The following is a 25,934-nucleotide window of genomic DNA, read 5'->3' as shown; positions in this document are numbered from 1 at the left end:
GGAAAAAAAGAACTATCAATTATTAGCCTAGACTTAAACAAGGCTTTTGACTCTATAAATTGGTCCTATTTATTTAAAGTATTAGAAGTATATAACTTCTCCCCTGACTTTATCGATATAATTAACATATTATATGTTAACTCAATATCATACATCAAAATTAGCGCTTTTTTATCAGGTCCGCTCAACATCCTAATAGGCACTAAACAAAGCTGCCCACTCTCCCCCTTATTATTTGCCCTATCAGTAGAACCTCTAGCTAACTTCATAAGAGCAAATTCTAATATAAGGGGACTTTCTGTTAGTCCAAGCTACATTTCTAAAATACAACTTTTTGCAGACGATGTCATGCTAACAATTGGAAATATAGATTTCTCTATAGATCATATAACAAAATCCCTGCAAGTTTTTGAAGAGGTTTCAGGCCTAAGCTTTAATCACACCAAAACAGAAACATTATTAATAAATAAAAAAGTAAACACTTTACTAAGAAAACACAACAATTTTAACTGGGAAAATGACACCATTAAGTACTTAGGAATATACATAAAGTCAAACTGGAATAATACTTTAAAAACTAATTACAAATACCTATTATCCACAATTAAGGAATTTTTAAATAGATGGAATAAAATGCATTTCACGATAGAAGAAAGATTGTCATTAATAAACATTATCATATTACCCAAAATCTTGTTCTGCTTCCAAACTTTAATTGCCTCCCCATCCAAAAAGTTAATGAAGCAACTAAATTCTATGTTAATAAATTTCCTATGGTTTCCTCAAAAACCAAGAATCAGCCATGCTTGGCACTACAGAAGCTGGAAAGGTGGGGGAATAGCATTCCCAAATTTAGAACTTTATGCGGAATCGACCATACTTAATGTGATGAGCCAATGGTTAAACTCCAAATATAGTTCCATGTAAGTATCTTATTATCTGACATAGACACAAATATGGATAATAATATGTTCTCAGAAAATAAAAAAATCTTCTTTGTTGTTAAAGAACATTTCTACAATACCTATAAGAATAAAAAAAATCTCTTTTCACTAATTATGTATTAGATAATTTTAAAAAGATTTTTTTGTTGTGTCTTTTGGCTTTTCCTGGTTAGGGGTCGCCACAGCGGAACTCCGGTCCGCTAATGATTGTTAGTAGATTTTTACGTGCCGAGTTGCCGTCCCTGACGTACAACCTTCAACGAAGGTACGCCCATTCACGCATGTCTCCACACAGAAGACACTCTTGCTGAGAATCGAACGGGACAACATCTTACTGTGAGGCGACAACGCTACCGCAGCACCACCACCGCAGTAAATCATATGACAAAAAGCTTAATATTTTTAATATTTCCCACAGCATACATGAAGACATGTCTGGACTCTTTCAACGTATCTAAAATAAAAGTAATGGAAGAAAATGGCTTAGTTTTCTGGAACCAGTTTCTCTGCAATAATAATATCCACGAACCATGTTCTCTTATGGCCAGGTATAACATAAAGCACAACTGGTTGAACATACAAATATTTAGAGAATACATAGTTAATGAATTTGAAATATGTCGTAACACCAGCATAACACCTTTACCTAAAATACTTTCCCTTCTTCGTGAAATAAACACTTTGCATGTTAATAATATTCTATCATTGTCAAGTATTTATAAATCTTTAAGAACCAATATGCAAATCCCAGAGGACTCCTTATGGAATTTCACAGACAGAATAAACAAATCCATTTTTTCAGATAGTGATAAAAAATTAGTACTTAAATCAATTAGTAGCACAACGTCATCCCCTTCTTGGAAAATCTTCACTTGGAAATACATTCATAGGAGCTTTATTACCCCACATAAGATGGACTTGATATCAAAAAATCTTAATAAATGTTGGAGATGTGAGGAAATACTTTGTGCATATTGGGTACACATGTTTCTTACATGTAAAATAGTAACTCCATTCTGAATATAGTTCAGAAATTTCATAAAAGCATTGTGGTCAGGTAAGTGTGAAGTATCTGACTCATTATTACTGTTCAATGCACCGATACCAACACATATCCCCAAAATACAGGTGTACCTTCTTTGGTCCTTGCTTGCAATTGCAAGAAAAATCATTATGTCAAATTTTAAGTGTAAAAAAATCCTATAATTTACAGATTTTTTACTATTAGCTAAACTTGTATGTAATAGGGAGTTGCAAACTATTTCCGAAAGAACTACTAAGATAACACATAAGAAATAAACTTGGTTGAAGCATGAAAAACTACTAGATAAAATGTAATCACAACAATGACATTATATATATTATGGACATTGTAAATAGTTATTGTTCCATGTTATGTTTTTAAGACATATATTGTGCATATTTATATATCATATTTCTTGTATTACTTTATTTCATGAAAATCAATAAAAAATCTTAAAAAAAAGAAGTAATGAAGATATTTGATAATAACACCCATATTAAAAGTAGATAAAGATCCTATTCACTGTGAATTATGCTGTCCAATCTCTTGTTAAATGTAGATTGTAAGACATTCATTTCCATATATGTTGATAGAATAAGAAATAAAATATCATAATTGATACAGGAAGATCAAGTAAGATTCCTTGCCAACAGACAAGCCCAGGACAATATAAAATAATGACACTAACTATGTAAGGAATAAGAATGTAGAGGCATGCACATATTAAAAGATTTCAGTACTATAAACTGGGATTGTTTGTTACTAAAAAGATTACCTTTCCCCAAACATTCATAAAATTATTGCAGACGGTTTATAATGATGAGAAAGCTGATGTTAAATTAGGCCCTTATCTCTCAGGAGTAGTAAATATTAAAAAGAGCAGGAGACAAGGATATACACTGTTGCCTATACTGTTCTCTCTAGATGTGGAACATTTGGCTCATATCATAAGGTATAGTCTAGATATAATAGGTTTTAAGATACACAAGAAGTACACATTAAAGATGCTACTCTTTGCAGAGGCTATTTTATTAACATTTATCGGTATAGACTTAGGAATTCATAAGGATTACCACTGCAAGCCATAAAGCCCTGTTTCTGCAATGCAGCAATTTGTGATTCCGAGACACCTTAACAACAGTAAAGAAAGATTCATTATGGGATAATCTGCACATGTGGTAGTTAACAGTGTTGGTGCCACATCATGTAAGCAATGGCACATCTTATTCACTCTCTCACATACACAATACACATTCTCACACACACACACACACACACACACACACACACACACACACACACACACACACACACACACACACACACACCATAGATCCCATGCCTGTCCCTGATGTCTCCTTTCTCTGCACTCATAAATCACAGAAGATTTCAGTCAGTCATTAATATTAAACATTAGAGTTGCACGTGCCATATCCATCCACATTATCCTTGATGTCTAGTTGTTCCCCCCAATCACCATGTTGTTAATGCGCCTTTTAGGCATGAGCAATAAAAAGTTCCTCCAATCCAACAGTCTTGCAGGAATTGCTTGCTAGTGTAAGGATGTGTGCAGGTATTAACAACCCTCATCCTCTACCTCACCTTCCCACCACATACACACACACAGACACACACACTAACATAAACCTAAACTATCCCCCCCACTGCAACCTCCCATGAAAAACAAACTCCTACATGCAGACCCTTTCATAAGCTCTCACACACCTTCTAGGCCTACCTTACCCCTAAACTCCCCAGCACTTACTTCTACTTCAGTGGGTAAATATGCCTTTTAGCCATGTTCAATACTGCGAGAAATATGGAGACTGAATAGCTGAAAGAACAGACTTACATATACTAAGTCCGAGATGCGATTTCTCAGAATATTCACTTTTTTCTGAGGTATGATGATCTTGGAGTTGGTATACATAAGTTGGGGGTGGGCATGAAAGGGTGGCTTGCTTCCGTGGTGGTGCAGCGTTTGCATTGTTTCCTCACAGCAAGAGATTCTCCCATTCGATTCTCGGCTGGAGTGCAGGCAGTGCCTTTTGTGTGGAGTCTGCATGTCCTCCCCGCAGTTGGGTGGGCGTTCAAAAGACATGCGTAAATGGGCGTGCCTTCGTTGAAGGTTGAATGTCGAGCCGGCACCTCGGCGTTCGTGAAAATCTACTGCCAATCATTAGCGGACCAGAGTTCCACTGTGACGACCCCTAAGCGGGAAAAGCCGAAAGACAACAACACAGAGTTGCACGTGCCATATCCATCCACATTATCCTTGATGTCCAGTGGTTCCCCCCCAATCACTATGATGTTGTTAATGCGCCTTTTAGGCATGAGCAATAAAATGTTCCTCCAATCCAACAGTCTTGCAAGAATTGCTTGCTAGTGTAAGGGTGTGTGCAGGTATTCACAACCCGCATCCTCTACCTCACCCTCCCACCACATACACACAGACACACACACTAACACAAACCTAAACTATCCCCCCCACTGCAACCTCCCAGGCAAAACAAACTCCTACATACAGACCCTTTCATAACCTCTCACACACCTCCTAGGCCTACCTTACCCCTAAACTCCCCAGCACTTCTACTTCAGTGGATAAATATGCCTTTTTAGCCATGTTCAATACTGCGAGAAATATGGAGACTGAATAGCTGAAAGAACAGTTTTACATATACTAAGTTCGAGATGCCATTTCTCAGAATATTCCCTTTTTTCTGAGGTATGACGATCTTGGAGTTGGTATACATAAGTTGGGGGTGGGCATGAAGGGGTGATTTGCCCCCTTGCAAAAAGAAATTTAAAGGACATGACCAATCTTCAAGATTAGCTCTTCTGTTTTTCTGGTCTTTTTTTTTTTTGACTTGTCGGCACTTGGCAGTTCGAGTGCTGACATTTCAATAGGGAGCCCTAAAAAAAGACTAAAATATCTGAAATTATAGTGTCTCATACAGATTTTTATGAGGAGACCTTATTCAGGTATATAGGGCATTTAGAGACAACTACCTCTGGGAATGTTTGAGGTTACCAAAAAGTAGTATAGAATTATCAGACAACCTGTGCAAAAGATTCTATGGAAATGAGAAATGTGCTAACTGATTCTCTGAGACAGCAGCTGATACATGGAATACAGTACCAAATTACATTAAAGCAAGCAGTAGTTCAGATATTGTTAAGAAAAGCTTGAACACTGATTGTGGGAACAAGTGTTTTGGTATATTGGCACTAATGCCTGTGCCAGAAATATTTGTATGGATGTAGTGCTGATCTGTATGGCTGAGCAGTTTCTTGAATTCGGCATATACATACATTCCCAGAGGCAGTGTTTTGGGAAAGCAGATAAGATAGTCATATGGGAGAGCATATGACTAATTATTATATACCTCTTCCCACATTGCCTCATTAGCCTGTAGGTTGACTGCAAAGATGGCCTAAAGTGATACTGTACTTCTTCATGCAAAAGTACCATGTTAGGGTTGTCTCTGAGTACAAAAAAGTTACCATCTCTCAGGAGCACTTACGAATCCAGCCAAAAATAATAAAGAAGCACAGAATAAAATTAAAAACTTTAGTAATCTCTCTGAATTGAAATTTAATAGCAATAAAATAAAATGTATAATCATGAACCCCCCCAAAAAAAATCAAAGAAAATGTTATACAGATATTGATGAAAAATAAATTACTTAGAAATAACTCTAGCATTAACTATTGAAAAAATAAGCATAAATAAAATAATACAGGACTGAATCAAGCAATGGACAGATGGGACATTTTTTTTTTTACATTTGAATACAGATTACTGCTGATTAAAATGATATTATTACCAAAAATGTTATATTGCATTCAAATAGCAGCATTAATGCCTCCTTAAAGTTCAGTTTAAGAAAAAAACAAAGAGTAATAATAACCCTTTCTTCTATATGCTGCCCTGATCTACACTAACCTTCAAGTCTCAAAACTGTCCATACTTGAGCAATCTTATAATAAAATAGCCAAAATTGCAGTAAACTATAACAATAGAACATACCATTGCCTAGCCCTCATAGAATTAAAATAGTTAGAACTACCATATCAATTAGCTCTCTCTCAGCTGACTACAATATACAGACTTCTCTGTAATCCAGAAAATTGCCCAACCCCTAACAACCTAATACAACAATGTTCTTCCAGTAGAATGTTGTATGGAGAAAAATCACTAATTACTACAACCAAATCATCTACTTCTGCAGGTGACTCTGTATTCAAATAGTGCAAGTAAACCACCGAAATACATCTCACTTCTACTAAATTCCATTCATAATGTAAACTCATATAAAACACAAATAAAACCATGTATCAAATTAAAGGATCTACTGTTGTATATATCCAGGATAAATGTCTCTGTAACATGCAGCTTGCCATAACATCAAACCATTTCTCTTTATTCAGAATCCTATGCCCCACAACTAGTCTTCAGCAATACCCGAATAGTTTTACTGGCATCTCCCAATCATATACATAGTTCAAAGGTATGTGCTAGGCAATCAATTAGCAGACCATTTCAAACCTAGCCAAAATAAAAATCAATATTTCCCTCTAACCTCAAGGAGGGCAAGACTAGATAGATTGGGAGAGAATTTGAGGCTGCCAATCCAATTATCTATGTTTAGATTTGTTATTTGTTTGGAATACACACTACACACAGGTTCATAACCCAGAGACTGCCCATGCTATGGAATAGACTTCCCATACATGTCAAACAGAGCACTTCACTGGCCCTCTTCAAGAGAAATCTTGACAAATGGAAGGGAAATAGAAAATTCACCCTAGGAATCATTCCAGTGGCTCTACTCAACAGAGGCACTGGGAACTAAGGTCGGATGGCACGATGCCAGGGTAATCCGATGGGCTAGGCTTTAGCCTAGTGCACACCTATGAACCTATAATTCTCCTCTTCAACTGCTCAGTGTTTAACATCTACTAAATGCATGAGTATCTTTATACTGTAACAGTGTCTTTAATTTAATTTGAATGCAATCCAGATAGGAAATATGTGTGTAATTGCTAATGTATATTACTTAATGTCTGTTCATGCATAAAGTGAATGGATGGATAGGGCTTCTTCATACAGTTGTTTACCAATTCTAGACAGTCATAAATAATGGGTAGGGGAGGGGGAACAAAGGCCCAAAATCAGAGTCATTTTTTAAAAAGTATCGTGTCAACATGTTTTTTTCCCAACAATAAGAATGTAACTAAATGCCTAGCTTTATTATTTATTGTAATCCTCAAGAGATTTACCAGGAATAACAGGACAGACAGAGTAAAAATATGAGGCAAAAATCAGGGACATTCTGCAAAATTTTAGAAAGTTGGGGATATGTGTATCTTTAATCTATATATGTGTTTCTCAGTGAATATTTTATTTTGGTGAAGAATAAGGACTGTGAAACTGCAAGAAAATAATAGTAGCCTCTACATAATATGGCAGACCACCTTAAATCGGTTAGCTAGAGCTTAAATAATTTGGACTGTTCCACTTTTCTGTCAAAAATCGGCAGTTATATATCGCAGGCGGAATAAGAGCGCTTTTCCTTAATGAGTATGATGATTATAAATTTCTTGTTTAGAGTTGTGAATCTGAGAATGTGGGCTTTTTAATTGTTCTGGGAAGAATGTACTGTCCCCCGACAGAATGGAGCAGTCGCATTCTATTTATAGAATATGTTGTATATGATATAAGAGTTAGATACTTAGGCATGACTGCAATGGGCTGTACGACTTTAAGAAGGAAACGCGTGAGCTAGCGTGTGGCTCTTGGTAGTGATACTGTGTTTAGCAACAACCCAGAACGCGGGGAGAGGAGGAGACCCAGGGAGTGGTATCGCACTCGGGCGGGTACTGGTTAGGGCTCTCGTGCTATGGTTCTACTTAGTTTAGAACTGGAAGTCCTGCTGGAAGAGCCAGGCATGCGTGAGCTGTCGCTGCTTTGACTTCAGAGGGACACTCCGGTTGAGCTGAACGATTGGTGGGGTAAGTGTACTAATAAAGAACCAGCGATGTAGTGCTACTTTTATTATATGGATCATGTAGGATAAGGACAGCTTTGAAATGGTTGGTATGCCCTGATATTAGCTGCTGCACAGAGAGCACTATGCTGTGAAAGATCATGGCAATATTCCGGATGCTACTGTCTCTACATTCTACAATGTGTGCACCGCAGCCTCGGATTGTGTGTGCATTTGGTTTTGTTTGATGTGTAATTTATTTAAGATAACATTTGTGATTTAAGGTGTGTCTTCTGGCATAACGCTCGCTGCCATCACGTTAATCTCAAAGATTCATTTTCAGTAAATGTTTTAACTCTGTACATTTGTGGCAATATCAAAAGGAATACCTATCCACGTAGGGATTAAAATAATGCATGAATTATGTCTGGGGAGATGGGGTGGGTATGCCAGTGTATAACTTTAGTGTGGAACATTGTTGCGTTGGCTGTTGGATACGATCGTTGTTATAATGACTTTTTCTAAGGTTGATGTGGTATAGGATCTAATTCAGTTAGTCAGACTTCTCTATAGTATTTAGTCACCAAAAGACATGAAACGTCATTAAACCAGGTAGAACTTGCAACCTGCATTTTCTGATTTAAGTGCTAGAGGTCACCTTTTTGGAAAGGTGCGTCTTGGTGTCCCATACAGATTCAGGTAGCAAAATCGATGTTACTCTTCCTCTGCGGACTAATTAAAATCTTGGATGTTACATTTCTGGCAGACAAGAACTTACTTTTCCCAGTATTGTAGTTCAATTTTTTCTGGACTTAGGGTGGTCAACAAAACCAGAATGACAGTAGTTCTCGATTTCAGTTTTTATAAATAGTCTGTATAGGTGAGTTTATTTAGTTGTTAATGCACAACTTGGATCTCCATCAATAATGGATGAAGCATGCATATACAAACATGAGTTTACCAAATAAAGAAGTCACAGGGTTTGTTTAGTCTGTGTCCATATTGCGGGTTGCACCTGGAAGCTGTTCTTTCCCTTTTGGCATACACATTTTTTTTTATTTTTGTACAGTTCATGAGGTTCTCCAGTATCTGTTCAATTATCCCACTGTACTTTGTGTAATATTATTTCCCTCAAATATATTCAAAGTTTAGTTAATCTACTTCCATGTTTTGCCACTCATGCTTTCTTCTTCTTCCTAACACTACTCCAGTTTTCCTTCCCATTAACTTTCCCACACTGCTCTCACTCCAATTCCTTAACCTCTGTAACCTCACTTGTTATACTTGAATAATCCTGTCATTTTATGATGTTTCTGAATCTGAACACCATATTCCAGGTTAGGCTGGAAAACCTTTGTAGTAATAGCTTCAGCAGTCCAGAGTACCATCCTTATATTATTTTGTTGGCCTTTTCTACTGTGCTACTTTTTTATTTATTTTGGATATAAAAGTGATGCCTCAGGTCCTTTTCCAATGTTTTGACATCTACATTGGGGCTAAAAGTATAAAAACAAACGATCCTAAAAAATCGAATAGCATATTTGGTGAAATTAAATTAAAAATAAACAGCAAAGTGATCTTGTTTAGGTAATGACCATTAATGCAACCTAAGCATGGTCCATTATTTCAGTATATGTTAGCATTCCACTGTATACTCAATACGTTGTATAAGTTGCACAGGATTAACTCATATAATTTATGTAGGAGAGGTGAGAGACATATTTTATAGCAATAAATTGATGTAGGCATGAAAACATTTATTTGTTTGTTTATTGTATTTTTGATAATTGGGTAAATGGGCTAGACTGCAGACATTTTTGACCATGACCTGGGCCACAAGACAAAGTAAAATGCAGAGTACATGGACATTAAGGCAAACAGAGTAAATGAAGAATAAATAGATATTAACAAGGTGCAGAACTTAGACACAAAAATGTACACAATTGATTTCAGTAAATTAATCAGATTTGAAATATGTCATAGTCAGCCAGTAAAATATTCACATTTTATACATTTAAGGAAATAGACTAAGTTAAGAAGTGTTTTAATCAACAGTTATGTCCTGTAAAGACTAGTCTGATGAAATCGGTGGTGAAGAGCTACAGTGGGTGGAGAAGGCAGGAGATGGTCTGCATTTTGCCATTGTCACAGAAACGGTTACATACAGCTTAACTTTGGAGACTGTCCTTAAGTTCTTTCTTAAAAGACTGTACAGTGTTTAGTTGCCTAATTTCCAGTGATATGTGCTTCTAAACATAAGGGTTGAGCTTAAGATAACAGTAGGTGAAACATTTTATTGTGAATCACCATCCGTCTAGGTGTAGGGAACAATCTTGGTTTTCACTGAGTGACCAGTTTTATTCTTTAAATCTTGAAAAGGAAAGTGCTGAAAATTAGGGAGGCTCTGTTTTTGTGATAGTTCATGCCCTTTAGTAGGTTGCAGCAGTAGGTTTGCCATACTCATTGAACCAAACACCCACTAGCACAAACCCCATAAATTGTAGAATACCATAAACTGTCTTATACTCCTTGGCAAGTCTGCAGCTGCTAACATCTTCCCAGAAAACTAAAAAAAGACAGTAGATGCAGAAAGAAAATTCTGCAAGTATTCTGTTAGTATATCTCATGCTTAACTCAGGGCTGTCAAAGATTCTTTCATTAATGATTCTCACCCCATAGGTATAAGTGACTTAGAAAAGTTTGCAGATATTCACGTAATGTATCTCTTTCTTCACTCATGGCCATCAGAAATTTTGTCACTAATTGTTTCCACCCTGTAGGCATAACCAACCTACAAAGTGATCACTGTCTCATTGAGGTATCTACAATAGCGACCTATAGGATGGACTAAAAAACTAGTCTCATAGGTTCATTTGCAAGTACTAGGCTAGCTGCACTTTTGCATAAAAGTTTGAGTTGTATAAAAGGTTGGACACTAAGGAGGGAGAAAAGGACCTGTACCGATTGGCTAAACAGAGGGACCAAGCTAGTAAAGATGTGCAGCAGGTAAAGGTGATAAAGGATAATGAGGGAAGCATACTCACAAGTGAGGAGAGTGTGTTGAGCAGATGGAAAGAGTACTTTGAGGGGCTGATGAATGAGAATAAGCGGGAGAGAAGGTTGGATGATGTGCGGATAGTGAATCATGACGTGCAGTGGATTATCAAGGAGAAGGTAAGGATAGCTATGAAGAGGATGAAGAATGGAAAGGCTGTTGGTCCAGTTAACATACCTGTGGAAGCATGGAGGTGTTTAGGTGAAATGGCAGTGGAGTTTTTAACCAGATTGTTTAATGAAATCTTGGAAAGTGAGAGGATGCCTGAGGAATGGAGAAAGTGTTTTGGTACCGATTTTTAAGAATAAGGGTGATGTGCAGAGCTGTAGTAACTACAGAGGGATTAAACTGATCAGTCACAGCATGAAGTTATGGGAAAGAGTAGTGGAAGCTAGGTTAAGAAGGGAGGTGATGATTAGTGATCAGCAGTATGGTTTCATGCCAGGAAAGAGCACTACAGATGCGATGTTTGCTCTGAGAGTGATGCAGAAGTACAGAGAAGGTCAGAAGGAGTTGTGGACTTAAAGAAAGCATATGACAGGGTGCCTAGAGAGGAGTTGTGGTATTGTATGAGGAAGTCGGGAGTATCACAGAAGTATGTAAGAGTGGTACAGGATATGTACGAGGGTAGTGTGACAGCGGTGAGGTCTGCGGTGCGAGTGACGGATGCGTTTTAAGGTGGAGGTGGGATTACATCAAGGATCAGTTGAGCCCTTTCTTATTTGCAATGGTGATGGGACAGGTTGACAGACGAGATCAGACAGGAGTCCCCATGGACTGTGATGTTTGCAGATGACATTGTGATCTGTAGTAAGAGTAGCGAACAGGTGGAGGAGACCCTGGAGAGGTGGAGATATGCTCTAGAGAGAAGAGGAATGAAGGTCAGCAGGGCTAAGACAGAATATATGTGTGTGAATGAGAGGGAGGATAGAGGAATGGTGAGGATGCAGGGGGTAGAGGTGGGGAAGGTGGATGAGTTTAAGTACTTGGGATCAACAGTTCAGAGTAATGGTGAGTGTGGAAGAGAGGTGAAGAAGAGAGTACAGGCAGGATGGAGTGGGTGGAGAAGAGTGTCAGGAGTGATTTGTGACAGACTAGTACCAGTAAGAGTGAAGGGGAAGGTCTACAAGAGGGTAGTGAGACCAGCTATGTTATATGGGTTGGCGACAGTGGCATTGACAAAAAGGCAGGAGTCAGAGCTTGATGTGGCAGAGTTGAAGATGTTAAGATTTGCACTGGGTGTGACGAGGATGGACAGGATTAGGAATAAGTATATTACAGGGTCAGCCCAGGTTGGACTGTTTGGAGACAAAGCCAGAGAGGCAAGATTACGTTGATTTGGACATGTGCTGAGGAGGGATGCAGAGTATATTGGGAAAAAGATGCTAAGGATGAAGCTGCCAGGTAACAGGAAAAGAGGGAGGCCTAAGATAAGGTTTATGGATGTGGTGAGAGAGGACATGCAGGTGGTTGGTGTGACAGAGCAAGATGCAGAGGACAGGAAGAAATGGAAACAGTTGATCTGCAACTGTCGCGACCCCTAATGGTAGCAGCCGAAAGAATAAGAAGGCTAGCTGCACTTTTGGGCCATTTTTATGTCTAACCAATTTCCCTTTTAGTGCTTGAGTTAACCCATGCATTTAGTGCTAGATTTGACTCTCCCATCCCATGGTAGATAGTTATGTACTGACCTTAGTGAGAATAAGTGGGATCATACCATAGATAATTTGAGTGGACCTATGTGTGGAGTAAAGTATTTAGGAGCTCTCTGTATCCATTACTAATGCAGGGGCAGTCTTTGTGTCAATTTTGTATTCCCCATTCATAGATCCAAGATGTGTTTGAATGTGGACAGGAATAAGGTTTGTTTTATGTGGATGGGAAATGTGTTACAGAGCAGTGGTATCCTCTGCCAGATGTACTTGTCTCCTCAAACTGTCATGTTGATGTTCGAGAAGAGATTTAGTATCTGTTTATCTCAGAGTAAACTACAAAACATGTCTTACAGTCTCATTTCCCTTAAACATGTTACGTAAAGATGTCACTGTCACACTGTTGGGAATCTACCACTAGAATACCACTACACATAGGGGGTCACTTAGGTCAGACCTGTTGCAGTCTACCATCCTTATCCAAAATCTTCAAAATATTTAAGATCAGTTATTAAAGCCCTTTGTGAAAAAAAATCTATTTAACTCCATGTTTGGGTTTGACCTGTCTGTTGTGCATATTCTTACACAAAATCATGCATCATCTTAGAATAGAGAACCAACATGGTAATAGCGTTGACCTTGGCAAAGATTTTAACATAAGCTGCCATAACCTCCTTGACCATCCAAGTTTCATTGTCCTACGCCAGTTGTAAAAGGGAACACCAGTTTCCTTGCCCATTGACAGTGAATTGATTATGAGTTTCAATAAGTTTTATATTGCCCTGATTAAGTTTGTCTGTATGGTCATTATTAATCAAATTGTAAAAATTCCATTTTCTTATGTTTGAAATTATTTATATTACCTTCAATATCAGTAATTGTTATTGTTTTTGGAATTAATTAGGCCCAGAAATTGATTTCTTATCAATTTAGTCTATGTAAGCTCCTCGATGTAATAGAATATGAACATAATTTTTTTCTGCTGCAATTTCTGCTTTTTTAAGTAATTTTTGACATTTTGTATTCAAATTCTATACCAAGTTAATGTTTTACTATATAAACAGAATTAAAAAAATATCCCATAATATAATATGTCAACCTCTCCATTAACTTATATTAATTTCCCTATGGAGATACCCTTTATATTCTTTGTTTAATTTATTATGCTGGTATCTAGTTGGCATACCTAAATTCCTCTACTTTACTATTAATTTGAAAGTGACAGGATTATGGTCATCAAACAATGGGCATGATGTAACTTTCAGAGTTTGTACCTCCAGAACACAAGTCACGGGAAACATACATTCTGTCTACACAAGTTTCTGTTCCAAACATATGGGTAGTAAGTACACCGTAAAAGGCCACTGTCCTTCTCATCTGTCTTTTTTGAAGCTTTTGTTGTTGTCGCATTCTGAGATCTTTCTGCATTAGAATCTTCTCTAATGAGAACTCAGCTGAAATGATCACCCAAATTAAACATACTTTTAAATAGTTCACAACAGTATGTAGCTGATTTTTTTTTCAAGATTTGTTACCATTTGTCTTATCCAATATAAATTAACAACTGTAAATATGATTTTTAAAAATTCTAACTACAACCATCACTCCCTTGACGTCCAACATACTATGCAATACTTTCCACAATAGAGTTACTAGTATAATATAGTAACATGCCTTCTCTTTTACTTAAGAGAGGAGTTTATTAAACTCATACAATTTTTAAAATCTATTTTAAGTCACGTTGAGATTCTCACGTTCTGGCCACTGTTTAATCTTTTTATATTTGATGACAGAAACCTTAAGAGTTTAATCTTTCACATATTTCTTCCTAATTTTAAGGTGAGCAATAATATTTCATAAGTATTTTATTTTATTGTATTTTTATTTATTTGCAGTTGGCTAACCAGGATAGTCCATTGGGCCAATAAGAACCCATTTTCAATGGAGTCCTGGTGTGAAAAGCTCCAAGACAAAACAAAGACTACCGCAGTTACAATTAAATTTTAGGTTACATTAAGTACAAAAACAAACATTGCATTTGTAAATATACAGTTTCTTGAAATGGAATGGTACAATTAGAGAATTATAAGAAGTTATTTACAATTGGCTTAGTATTTGCTAGATGCAAATATGAAATTCGAGTCTGGAATAAATGAGAGTTGCCTGTAGGAAGAGGAGAATAGGCTACGTGGGGTGGGAGCAGGAGTACACTTGCATATGTAGTTTTCCATTTTCAACAGATCCTTCTCCAGTCTTGGACATGCAAGCTACTACAAAACTACTTAACTCTACCTAATGATTCACAAGAATCCCAGTTCAAGTAGTTTTGAATCCAGTTGAAACTTAATACTCATGCTGTCTTCCCTGTCTCCGTCCTCTAATTATGTTTAATATACGTGGTATTACCTTTAAAGATGCATGAAATTGGGTAATCAAATAATATATATAATCATCTCTCCAACTCGCTACAGTAATTTATCAAAAACCCCAAGTAGAAGGCTTTTTGGGTTGGCTGCAGTGATTTTTTTTTATTTCTGCAAATGCGTACAAATTTAGTTCAATTAATTAATGTGTCTTCCTGAATACGTGCAATCTGTGATCATATTTTTAGTTTTTAGCCAAGTCTAAAATTTCCCAATTTGCTGTAAATTTCAGTGTGATCTGCATTGCTAGGTCAGAGTAATTCTACAGCCACCCTAATGTACCATGGTTCATAGCTGCAGCGATGTCTATTTCAAGTCTGTTTCATTTTCAAGCATGAGTGTCAGCAAATGAACTGAAAAAATAAAAATCTTTTCATAGAACATAAGCCCATGTAATGGAAAATAATTTGTATCAGTGTACTAAAAAACATAGCTAGTCTTACCTCCCCAGCCATGGATCAAGTCCTATTCTAGAGTATGCAGTGCTCAAGTCCAATTTCCTTTCACTGTTGACTTTCACTATTCTAAGTCTTGACCTATTTTAAAGGTACCAGTTTTTAAAATGCAAATCACCCTTAAGGCAAAGAGTTACCCATCTAATATCTGTGCAAGGGCAAAGAGTTACCCATCTAATATCTGTGCAAGGGCAAAGAGTTACCAGTCTAAAATTTGTGCAAGGGCAAAGAGTTACCAGTCTAAAATTTGTGCAAGGGCAAAGAGTTACCCCTCTAAAATTTGTGCAAGGGCAAAGAGTTACCTGTCTAATATTTGTACAAGTGCAAAGAGTTAATTATGTTGATTCTTTGACCAGAATGTATTCCACATTGCTTCACTAGAATCAAAGGCTCAACTCATGAATGCAATCCATTGCAGTATCCTAGTGTATGTCTTCTCTGGGAGGTTGAGGTGTGCTATACTTTTACAACTGGCACACACCTTCCGTGGTCCTCTAGTGACAGTGCACTTTAAAGAACTCACACTTGAGGATTGGCTAAAATTATTATCAGCTGATTGTGGGTTGTGCTTATTTGGGGAAGACCTACCATTTGGATTTCCCTTTGTAAGAACTTTGTATGCACACGCAGAAAGCTTCTGTCACCTTAAAGCATGATTCCATACAGCACTATAGTACTGGGACGGGGGTGCTTTTAATTGTACACTATGATTACTCCTCGCATCCTTTTCATTTTGGCCAAGGCAAGAGTTCTGCAGTAAGTTATTGATGTATCGCTGAGCAGAAAACATTTCTTTCCATTCTGCAGTCGGGAATCAAACTATTTGAGGCATTATTTGGTTTTGTAATTCTTATGGATTCACTCGTACTAGAAGTTCAACAGCAAGTGTGAAGAACAGAAAGCTAGTATTAAGTAAAGATGGCAAGATGCCGGAACCTTGGAAAGATGAATCGGGAAAAGGTATGCTGCAGAGCTGAAAATAAGACGTACCCTGATTCTGTTATGTGGATTGTATTTGGATTTTGATAAATCTTTCAGACCTTTGGGTCTCAATTGTTTAACTTAATTTGCCATTGTGTTAACAGGCAGATGCAGTGCATGCTGAGAAGTACATCATGGTACGTTAAAAATGAAATGTACAAGTGAAGTTTGGAATTTCAAAACATTCAGTCTGAGCCCAGCACTGTAAATGGAGGAAGTAGTCTGTCTTACCCCCACAAGTTAGTCCTTTGAAGTAGTATGTACTTGGGGGGTGAGCAGGGAGGAACGCTTCTGTGCCTACAGTGAGTAGTAATTTCTGTAATTGAAACAGTCACAGTTATATACTTGGGATGCTTGTTATAACAAATATTTAGTTTGAACAAAAAATGTATCTAATGATGTATACATTTAAGTCAGTAAAAACAAAATAGCGTTGTCTCATATGAAGATGTCATAATGCACAAGTTATGCCTGGGGGAAAGTAGATGTATGCCTCCATTAAGGGTTGTCACAAAAACAGGGCATAACAGGCATGATGTAATCTTTTATGTGACCAACATAAGAGATGTGTGCTGTAATGCACAAATCACATTTGGCCAACAATTAATTTGTGCAGAGAATTTAGTGGGAATCATAATTATGCATAAAATCACTTAGGGCTTGCAGCTCAAGACTTGGTTTTAGTCCAAAATGAATGTGTATATAGTAGCAACAAATGTAGGCATGCTATAGTAATTGAAAGGTTTTAGTAAATATTGATTTCAAATTGTGATAAATATTTCAAAGTCTAGAAAAAAATGAAAATGTCCTTTCAAAAAAAGTTTTGGTTGAATAAAAATTGTTTCAAGTAGGATGGTGTGAACATGCAGGTTAAATTGATTGCAGGGAAAATGTAATCAATAACTGTAATCAGACTAGAAACTCGGACAGGCTTCAGAAATGGTCCTGGCTGCAAGCAGTACGACTACAGCAAAAAAACCTTTTCTGCATGAAGCCAGCAATCCAAAGACACATTTGGAGCACTGAGGAAGGACTTCATTACTGGCTAATTTTCATATCTCTGAATCAGTCCTTGATTACAGCAAGTGCTAACAGGTTCTTTACTGCTGTCATTGTAGTAATCATCACTGACAGCCAGTACATCATGGTAGCACAAGCATTCCGCCCATACACATCCAAATGAGTGCATACACATATGGACAAAACTTGTACCTGTCCCACAATTTACAGACTCTCCCTTATAAATCACAAATGATTATTGTGTTCATTCCACAATTTGTAAACTGTACCTTGTAAATCACAAATGAGTGTATTCATTCAATAATGACAGAAGTTAGAGTTTCATTTTTCTTCTCACTCACTAAATGCATCCAGATGCCAAGATCTGTTGGTCTATTAACTTTAAGTGGACTACAGTAATGCTTATAAAGGCTCCCTTGTTGTTAGATGTTCTCCCTGGCTTTGTCTGGAAGTCTTCAGCATGTCCACTGTACATCAAGGGTCATACTTCTGTGTCTATATATAATTTGTACTACAAAACCTGAACTGTATTAACTTTTTCTAACTGGATTAGGGTAATATTAAACTGTATCCGTAGTATGCAATGTTCGCACCATTTGGCTGTCGGGCAGCAAAACTTGTTATATTAACATTTGGTATGATTGAGGGTAATGTTTGAAAGTGTCCCCCACCCCAGTGTTACAAGATTTGCTCATTTGTCAAGGGGAGGGTACGTGTGTTAGCCCCCCCCAGCACAACACACACACACACACACACACACACACACACACACACACACACACACACACACACACACACACACACAACACCAGTCATACCACCACATACACACACACATGTGCACATACTCCCAACACTACCTGTCTGCTAAACTCCTTGGTAATTACCTCCAAAACAGTCTCTCATATTGAGAGTAATGGGTGACTAAACTTCTCGCTGAGTTAACTAATTTGTCTGGCAGTAAGGATTTACACAGTTAAATGGTTCTCTGAATCATTCATCTGTGTAAATACTTTACCACAGGCATTTCCTGTGGAGAGCACATGGTTAATTATCATGTGCCACTTCCCATGAATACCACATTAGCATTTGTGGTAGGCAAGCGAGACAGCCCACCATGGTTCCACACCTTCTCAAGGTAAGCACTTTGGTAAGGCCATCTGTGAATCAGAAATGGCTACCGCTTGTGGTAAAAGAGCACACTTCTGGTGGTAATGTTTCTGAAACTTGGCCCTAGTCTGTACAGATAAACTGACAGTATTAATTATTGCCAGTTTTCCAACAAGTGAATTACCCGTAGGATGGTTTACTAATGAGTCTTATAAGACTTGCTAGGGAACTGACCCCTTTAGATGCAACACTTTCCTACAATTTGACTTGAAATTTCTGAAGCTAGTTATAGAAGTAGCTATAATTTTACAGAAAACAGAAGGGAAGGAGGAGAAGAACAGCTATTCACCTTGCCTTTCTTGTAACAATCACCTTACCAAGCTGCAACAAATGCATTATAAATCAGCAAAGTTCCATTGTAGGTTTGGCACGTTTATTGAATCATTGTGTCCATCTGTTTATCCCACAAGAGGCTTTCATTTAAAAATAAACTTCATTATGTTTTACTCAACAATGCCTATAAATTCCCTACACCCTAGACTTATCGTGTATTCCTAACTTCATTGAATACCATCCCTTTGGAAATTTCAGTTGAGATGATGGTGTGTACTCATTAAAATATTGTAAAGCTGGAATTCATACTACAGTTACTCTGTCTTTTGAAACTTCAAGGAGACTACGTACACAGGCTACTTTATATATATATATATATATATATATATATATATATATATATATATATATATATACACACACACACACACACACACACACACACCGAAATGACACAAATTCCTTCACAAAGTTCTTACTTAACCCCTATTTGACTAGGTAAGCTGCAGCTGTTATTTCATATTATTTCATCTTTCCCTTTTTCCTTTGTAGTACAGTATCTGAAACATTTTTGACTAGTCTTTCTTTTATTTGCTTTTCTCTGCTTAATCTCCTGTCCCATTCTTTATTGGGACAGCAATTCACTCAACATATTGCTTTTGCCCTTGACATGCTAACCATGTTTTTACCAGGCTATATATGCTTGTATCTGAACAGCAAGTATGTTAATTATTCATGAAAATTCATTGTCAGAGTTATTCTTTCATCAACATTTATTTTTCCCACATATGCTCATACATATACACACACATTCTCTTTTTGTATGTTTCTCTCACTGAACATTAAACACATAACCTCATCTGAGCACGCACCTATCCTACCAGTCCCCTAACTAAGGCAGACACATGCTGTACCTTGTTAGCCAGGATGTTTAATATATTACTGATACAAATGCATTTGACATACTGTTTTAAGTTTCCTCACTTTGTAAGCATATGTCACAACTGCTGTGGTATTTCTGTGCTATATTGTTTGCAAGATGTCAGAAATGGTATATATTTGAGTTCTTCTCCCACCGATTTCCAGTGAAAATGACCACAACTGATTAGGGCATCTTGCTCACCGTAATTTATATTAACTTGCAAAATTATGTCGAGTGTTTTAAATTTGTGAAACAGAACTAGGGAATTTGATACCAGAGTATGTTTGTTTTAAAAGTACAGTCACATGCCAGTGGTAGATTGTATCATATTGTATTTTATATTTATCCTGTTAAATAAATGGTCCTGAGTCTTCCAAATTGCAGGAAGAGGTCACAGTTCTTTGTCCTGCAAACTCATTTTTATCATTTTTCTTTTAACAACCGCACTACAAAAATTATTTTATAATTAAAAGTTTTTTCTTGGCCAGGACATGACAAAGATAATTTGGCTAGTACAGTAGCTGTATTAGTGTAGTAAATACCCACAACTTCTCATTAATATGAATGGCAAACGTAAATTGGAAGTGAAAGGTTGTCCTGCTCATTAGCTATTCATACTTTCACTTTCGTCACAATCTAACAGAAGTGTGCATAAGCTGGCTGGCTGTGTTCTACTGAGGTGAGCTGTATTAATGCACAAGACAGTTGTGTGATTGCTGCTGAACCATTATTGGTGTGGTTTGTCTAGGGCATTGCATGCTTCTTTGAGCAGACATTCATTACTCTGATCTTGGAAGAATTGTTGATATGATGTGTAGGGCAGGCAACAGGTTGATGTACATACAGTGGCCATTATTTATTTTCCTTGTAATATGACATCAGAGGTATAATATGTAGAAAGCTGCTATTTTTTTTTTTTTTGGGGGGGGGGGGTCGTGATAGTGGTGAGGAGGCATGTTTGCAAAATCATACCACTGTTGTATGGTTGAATGTTCATTGATATGGTTTGTTAGAGCAGTGACATAATTGTGGTAATTTGTTTTTTAATGGGACATCAGAGGAGTGTGGCTATTTCATTTAGGGGACAGGCTGTGTATGAATGTAAAGGACTGTTATCGGATCACTGCTAATGATCATTAAGGCTTGTTGAAAAGCGTTGGTCTATGACAGCAGCATGGATGTTTGTGACTTCAGAGTCAGAGGGTGGTCCAACCTGTCAGAATGCACATTCCATTGGAACAGAGTGTGTACACGTGTGTCTGTGTGCACAAAAGTATCTTTAGAAGTGTAAAAAAGACACGACCCACGCTGTGGGTTCTAGGTAGTCATATTACTTGCACTAGGAGGTTGTGAAATTATAATAACGTCATTCTGTTCCATTCACAATACACGCGTGCATTTCATGAATGCATTTTGCTCTTATGAGTGAGAACCACTATCTGTTTTTCCTTGACCGTGCCATTTCACCTGTTGTAGCATTTTAAGTCCTGGAAGAATATTAATTTAACTGAATATCCAAATTGTTTACTAGAGACTGTCAAACCATTTCAGAGGGAATTAATTGCTCCACCAAGAGGCCTACAGTATGTGGCCATTAAATTAATTAAAGTATCAAGTTGCTTTATACACTGTTTGCATTTGTCTTGTGCTGTCTTTTTATGATTTTTTTAGTTTTGTTGTTTTAAACATTTCACAATACAAAGTAATATTTCCCTTACTACAGATAAGGAGAGGCCTAACATCAATGTACTGACAAAAACAGAATGCTGCAGTGAAATCCTTGTGGGGTACAGTGGCATTTTTTTTTACATCCTATAGGATCTTGCTTGATGGTTCCACTATCTGCATAAAGTCAGCCCATTATTTCTGCAGGAGTGAAACACAAGTATTCCCATGTGACGCAGGAGACCTCCAGCCCATTTTATTCCTGCTAATGAAGCCCAATTCACCCATTTCCACACAGATGAGATTCTGGTGGTAGGGAGTGGGCCACATTAATGGTCCTGTTAGGTGGGGACCTACCCTCCCTAGAGGAACAAACCACTCTGTCTCGGCAGTTCTATAAGCTCCACTGTGTGCAGCTGTAATCAGAAACCTGCCTCTTCATGCTAGGTCCTGTGGTACATGCATCTGTACAATGGCAATGTATGCCTTCTAGTCCTATGCTGCATGGATGTAACACCCAGTGCTCCCAGTAGGTGTCACACAGATTCTGAATGATATTTTACTTCTCCTGTTTACTCAGGTCTTCTCTATAACCAAATCCACAAAATGTTGTCATGGTAGGGATTGAGAAATGATTTACATATGGCTGCAAATAATTATTGGTAGTTAAAACCTTTAGAGGTGCAGCTTCTCACTTAAATTGTGGTTTTACTACTAACTACATTATCACATGCTCATTTTCATGGTGAGCTGTTCCATCTGGAAGAATTTAACTATTTTTTTTCTAGGGAGTAAGAAACTACTGCTGATGCATTTAGCATGAAAATATAGTAACATACACATTTAATTTAGAGTGAGGCATTGTGGGTTCAGTCTTATATGATGTCATGGCAGGGATTTTCAACTCTGAGAAAAAAAATTAAGGGGGCCATCCTGATCTACAACATAAAATGTAAAAATGCACGTATTTGGTATTGCATCAGGTAAGGAGATTATATCCATCTCCAGCATTTTGTTTACACTTCTTCCAGAGTTTGACCAATACATTTTAAGGTGCATTGATTCAAATGCCTTCATTGTCACAGGCATTATTGTTTGTGTCTTTCAGCTTTTCCCGGTTAGGGGTCGCCACAGCAGAACTCCAGTCCGCTAATGATTGACAGTTGATTTTTACATACTGGCTTGCCAGGCCTGACGCACAACCTTCAATGAAGGTACGCCCATTCACGCATGTCTCCATGCAGAAGACTCTCTAGCTGAGAATCAAACCGGACAGCGTCTTACTGTGAGGCGACAACACTACTGCAGCACCACCACCGCGGGCTCGTACCAAAAGAAACTCTTCCACTTGTCTTAGCAGGAAACTATGTTTAATTACAAAAACAGTTGAACCATCGGACACGTTCATACTGTTAAAACCATTCTCAATCTCATTTTAAAACTAAGAAATTCTTTGTTTTAAAGTGAGGATGAGAATGCTTCTAACAGTACAAATGTGCTCAATGGTTCAACTATTTTTCTAATTAAACATACAGAATCTATGTATAAAATGTCATATCTCAGTCCCTTCTTTTGAAATTTATTTCAGTATTATTTGGGGAGGGCTATGCTGAATGTCTGTTCATTATACAGACAACAGTAATGGCCACAAATGCTTCTGAGTTGTCAACACATCAGAAGTAAAAATCTTGTTTAGTTTCCCTTAGTAGGAAAGTTAATATGATGCTCCAGTTTAGATTTGCATGCAGAGAAGTACATTACATAAAAATAGTTTGGACATTGAATCGATAGACCATTTTGTAGCCAAGGCTTAGGACTCGGACAAGTTTGCTGTTACATTTCTTAAGGTTATAGAGGTATGGTCCTAACATTTTGTGAGTTTTTATTACATCAGCAGAAAGTGTTACATATTTTACCTAAAAAAATATTTAAGCAGTATTAGATGCTTGACAATGGTGTCCAGAATGTTTAAGGTCTAATTAAAGGTGTATATGACTACGTCTGTTATCCATCCATCCATCTATCTAAAACCCCTGGGTGTCACTTCAACAGTGACAATCATTTAGAGCCAATGTTCACACTGCTGGGTGGCTGGCCCTGCTGCGGCTGTTTTTCCATACCACACGTTCACATCTATGGCCAATATGTGTGTTCAGTCCATCTACTCCTTGTCTTTGGAAATTGGGAGGAAAATGGAGCAACCGGAGGAACTCCACACAAACACAGTGAGGACATTCAGACTCCATACAGAAGACACCCCAGCCAAGAATCAAACTGGAGAACCTCTTGCTGTAAGGCAACAATACTAACTTTGTGCCACTTTCAGTGTTCCTATGTTGTAGGTACTAGCTGCAGACTTGTATAACTTTGTGTATGTGCCTTCATTTTTTTTTTTAAATAAAGTTTCCAATCATCATGTGCATTTTAATTTTTTTATGATGATACGTTCAGTATGATTCTATATGATATTATTAATATGGACTTTTGAGAATCTAAAAATGCTGCCTAATTAGAAAAGGTGATGGATCTCTATCACATTATCGAAAGAACACAAAACCAAAATTTAAAAGACTGGGATGAAAACATTGAAAGCTGAAAAGGATGAATTTTAACAAAACCAAACTGTATAGCATCAACACCAGCTGTGAATGTTATAAAGCCCTTTCTTTTGTGAAACCAGGAAGCAGTTGAATGGAGATCATGGTACAGTGAGGATCGGGAAATTCACTTTTTTCCCCAATGTAGTGCAGTCTCATAGTTAGTATATATAAGTTGCAGGGGGTGGATGTGCAGGGGGTTTGTCCCCTGCAAAAACTTAAAAAAAGGTTGTATTGTAGGTTAACAGAACAGTACCTTTAATATTTCATTTAAGCGATTGTAAGGTGTAATGTGTTTTGTGTCTGCCGTATTTGCTGTAAATCAGAGGCTAGTTTAAAGGACATAATGTGCATTTCTAGTGATTGGTATTACAAATAGAGCAGTATTGGATTGAACGTGCTTGTTTCGAAGTTCTGCATTTGGTTTTGTTAACGTTTGTCCTGTTCTGCGTTCGCTGTTTTCGAACCCAGTCTTTTAAATTTTGATCGTGTTTTTTCGATAATGTGATAGGGATTCAAGGTTATATATTTTTTGTCATTTATATATTAATAGCAAAATACATGTCTTATTTTGGTACACATGCACATTTGAGATTATGTTGTCAGCTGTCCATAGGTCCTATTAAGTTGTGGAATGCACTGTAAAAGTGGGATTGTCCAGACCTCTTGTCCTGAAAATTTCTTAAGAATATATTGAAGCAGTACAGCGAGTCATTTAATGTTATGATCAATTTCAGGGCAAAATGGCCTTTTGAAATCCAAACTGGAATTTATTTTATGCTTCATGCAGTTGAAAACCAAATTGCTTTCTTTCTCTTCAGAGTAAAATAAAATAGTGTATATTGTGCTATAAAAAATAAATAAATACGATTTGAGGCATAGCTGCTCCTTTTCCTTTTGAGAGTAGGAGCCCAAGCTATGAGTATTTTGTAGGTAACTATGCCACAAACATTTCCTAAGAGTTAAGTTATTTCATTAGCAATGTTAATTGTTTTTGTAATAGAAGCATTGTATTCGTACAGTCAAAAACAGATGGTCGGGCAGGGCACTCCATTGGAAAGTTATGAGTTAAGGGGTTAATGGCATTTTAGAGTTAACATTAATTTGTCTAAGTGAAGAATTATGCCCACAGCTGCAGGTTAGCTCCTTTTTTCCCATCATTTTATTTTTTAATTCTGAATAATAGTCAAATAGAATAAAACAAATTTAGTGTTGCTGGTGAGATGGTTAAATTAATAATTTTACTAATTAAACATAAAGTTCTTTATGTTTTAAGGAACTCAAATTAAGCAAGAATGATTCCAGGATAAAGATTCATTAATTTCTAATTTTATGATGAGATGAGGGTAACTAGAAGGAAGGCAATTGTTGGAGTACATGGGGCATATAATAACAAGTTGTATTGGAGTACATGGGGCATATAATAACGAATTGTATTGGCGTACATTGGGCATATAGTAAGTTGTATTGGAGTACATGGGGCATATAATAACGAGTTGTATTGGACTACATGGGGCATATAATAACGAGTTGTATTGGACAACATTGGGCATATAATAACAAGTTGTATTGGAGTACATAGGGCATATAATAAGTTGTATTGCATGGGGCATATAATAACAAGCAGTGCTGGAGTGCATGGGGCATATAATAACGAGGAGTGTTGGAGTGCATGGGGCATATAATAACAAGCGGCATTGAAGTTCATTGGGCATATAATAATGAAAAGTGTTGAAGTACAGGGAGCATATGATAATGAGCAG

General features: G+C 37.2%; 1 protein-coding gene across 1 annotated transcript in view; it reads left to right on the top strand.

Annotated features, from left to right (window-relative positions):
• The first annotated feature begins 7,696 nt into the window (after positions 1–7,696).
• The window catches only part of MRAS (muscle RAS oncogene homolog), a 437,128-nt gene continuing 418,890 nt past the window's right edge, over positions 7,697–25,934 (top strand). Inside the window, exon 1 of the mRNA XM_044060717.1 lies at positions 7,697–7,983. The gene's annotated coding sequence lies outside the window, so the exon portion shown is untranslated. The remainder of the gene's footprint in view (positions 7,984–25,934) is intronic.

This window comes from Protopterus annectens, chromosome 2.part0 (assembly GCF_019279795.1).
Source record: "Protopterus annectens isolate FY-2018-M chromosome 2.part0, PAN1.0, whole genome shotgun sequence".
NCBI classification, from domain to species: domain Eukaryota; kingdom Metazoa; phylum Chordata; order Ceratodontiformes; family Protopteridae; genus Protopterus; species Protopterus annectens.
Note: the sequence above shows the minus strand (reverse complement) of the source record. Positions and strands in the feature narration are given on the sequence as shown.